Source organism: Otolemur garnettii, unplaced genomic scaffold (genome assembly GCF_000181295.1).
Source record: "Otolemur garnettii isolate 467f Iridium unplaced genomic scaffold, OtoGar3 scaffold00023, whole genome shotgun sequence".
Taxonomy (NCBI): domain Eukaryota; kingdom Metazoa; phylum Chordata; class Mammalia; order Primates; family Galagidae; genus Otolemur; species Otolemur garnettii.
In genome coordinates, this window is record NW_003852418.1 from 12,153,135 (window position 1) to 12,155,759 (window position 2,625).

Below are 2,625 nucleotides of genomic sequence, written 5' to 3' on the forward strand. Positions count from 1 at the left end.
CCAAAGTCTTCTCTGAACCATCATACATGGATTATACTACCCCTCAAACATACCTTTTAAAATCTTAGTTTCCCAAAACAAAAAACCTAAATGGTCACATCTTTTGTAGATAAAGACCTGTTATTTACCCAATACATTTAACCACTTTCTATAAAGTTTCTTGTCTGAAGGAGACTGGCAGCATTACTATTTATAGTTATACTGCTAATTAACCTTCAACTATCTGTATAGCACATAAGAAGATCAGGAATTTTTACACACCAGGCCCAGAAGCAAAGGTCCAGAAATCCAGTGGAGGCCTAGAAGTCCTGTGCTCGCTCTTTGCACATATATATATTAGGCCAACCACAGACTCCACTTTGGGTTTACAAAACCCAGCTGCTGAATGCACGGTCTGAACGAGCCACCAGTTCTGTAGGCTATCTTAGGATCTGAATTTATTCCTTTGCTGTAGCTGTGGTGGAAAATATGGCTTGTGGGTTTTTGTTTTTTTTTTCACTTTTTGCTTTTTTTAGAGACAGAGTCTCCCTCTATTGGCCAGGCTGGAGTGCAGTGACATGATCATAACTCACTACAGCCTCAAACTCCTGGGCTCAAGCAATCTTCTCCCGAGTTAGCTGCAACTACAGGTGCATGCCACCTTATCTCGTTTGTTGTTTGTTTGTTTGCAGAGAAAGGATCTCACTGTGTTGCCCAGGCTGGTCTCAAACTCCTGACCTCAAGTGATTGTCCTGTCTCAACCTCTTAAAGTGCTGGGATTACAGTGCACCTGGCCTTATGGTTCCTTTAAAGTACATCAGAGTAGTGGCTGGGCGTGGTGACTCATGCCTGTAATCCTAGCACTCTGGGAGGCCGAGAAGAGTGGATCACTTAAGCTCAGGAGTTCAAGACCAGCCTGAGCAAGAGTGAGACCCCATTTCTGAAAAAATACCCAGGCGCTGTGGTGGATGCCTATAGACCCAGCTACTTGGGAGGCTGAGGCAAGAGGATCACTTGAGCCCAAGAGTTTGAGGTTGCTGTGAGCTGTAATGCCACCATACTCTACCCAGGATGACAAACTGAGACTGTGTCCAAAAAAAAAAGTAAATTAGAGCTGATTGTGTGGGGTTTTTTGTAGAGACAGAGTCTCACTTTATCACTCTCAGTAGAGTGCGGTGGCATCACAGCTCACAGCAACCTCAAACTCCTGGGCTTAGGAAATTCTCTTGCCTCAGTCTCCCAAGTAGCTAGGACTACAGGTGCCCGCCACAACGCCCAGCTATTTTTTTGTTGCAGTTTGGCCAGGGCCGGGTTTGAACCCACCACCCTTGGTATATGGGACCGGCGCCCTACCCACTGAGCCACAGGCAACACCCAGAGTTGACTGTGTTTTTTAAAGTTTTGTTTTAAAAATTAAAATGTAGGGTGGTGCCTGTGGCTCAAAGGAGTGGGGCACCAGCCCCATATACCAGAGGTGGTGGGTTCAAATCCGGCCCCAGCCAAAAAATGCAAAAAAAAAAGAATTAAAAAAAAATTAAATGTATACACATATCACAAATCCAAAAAAGGCCTAGCCACCGTGGAGTGATAAGGGAGCTTCCTCCCACCCGGTTCCTCAGGCCTCTGCAGAGGCCACTGCTGCCCTTCCACACTGGCTGGACAGGTCCTTCCTCACCTCCCACCAACTCCCCACATCTGTGTTATGCCTCTTGCGCTCAGCATATCTTGGAGATCTTTCCATATGAGTGCACAGAGAGCTGCCTGATTATTTTTAGCAGCTAGAAGTTCATTGTCTGAATTATAATTTAGGTAACCATTCCTTTATTGATGGATATTTAAGTTACAAGGATGGAGTCTTTTGCTGTGACAAAGTACGTGGCGATGAGTGTCTCTGTGCATATATCATTTTGCGTTTAAGTAAATATGTAGCATAAATACCGAGGCAGGGAATTACTATGTCTAAGAACACATGCATTTTAAATTTTGGCCACTTGCCACATTAACCTTTCTGAAAGTCAGGGTCAGGACGAGTGTAGGGCAGAGTAGTCAGCCCTTTCTGAACATTCAAATCTCAAGGTTAAGGGCCCTTTAGGACCCTCATGGGAACCCTGTTCAGCTTTGGTGGTCTGGGAGGAACGAGTTCCCCAGTTACTTCTTTGGGCAGCAAACTATTATCTAACCTGCCAGCTCCTTCCTGGTTTGTGATTCAAATCTAAGGCTATTTGGAGAATCACTCCATTTGCTCCTCAGCTCCAAGGATTTTTCAACCTTCATTCCATCCCTCTCATCCTGAGCACAGAGATGAGACTAGGGCTGCTATTTCTGCCTGACCTGGGTTGAGTGGGTTTTAAACCACTTGTGCTTTTTAAAACGATTTTTCAGTGTTTTGGGTGTGTGTGTTTAAGTAGCATTATTGAGATGTATTAACAATTCGCATACATACAATTCACCCATTTAAAATCTGCGGTTTAGGCTCGGCACCTGTGGCTCAAGCGGCTAAGGTGCCAGCCACATACACCTAAGGTGGCGGGTTCGAATTCAGCTCAGGCCCCCCAAACAACAATGACAGCTGCAACCAAAAAATAGCCAGGCATTGTGGCAGGCACCTGTGGTCCCAGCTACTTGGGAGGTGGAGGCAGGGGACTC

General features: G+C 45.5%; 1 protein-coding gene and 1 pseudogene across 1 annotated transcript in view; one reads left to right on the forward strand and one right to left on the reverse strand.

Annotated features, from left to right (window-relative positions):
- The window catches only part of BCAS4 (breast carcinoma amplified sequence 4), a 69,394-nt gene that overhangs the window by 8,268 nt on the left and 58,501 nt on the right, over positions 1 to 2,625 (forward strand). The gene's annotated exons all lie outside the window — the stretch shown is intronic.
- LOC111724520 lies at positions 159 to 316 on the reverse strand (annotated as a pseudogene).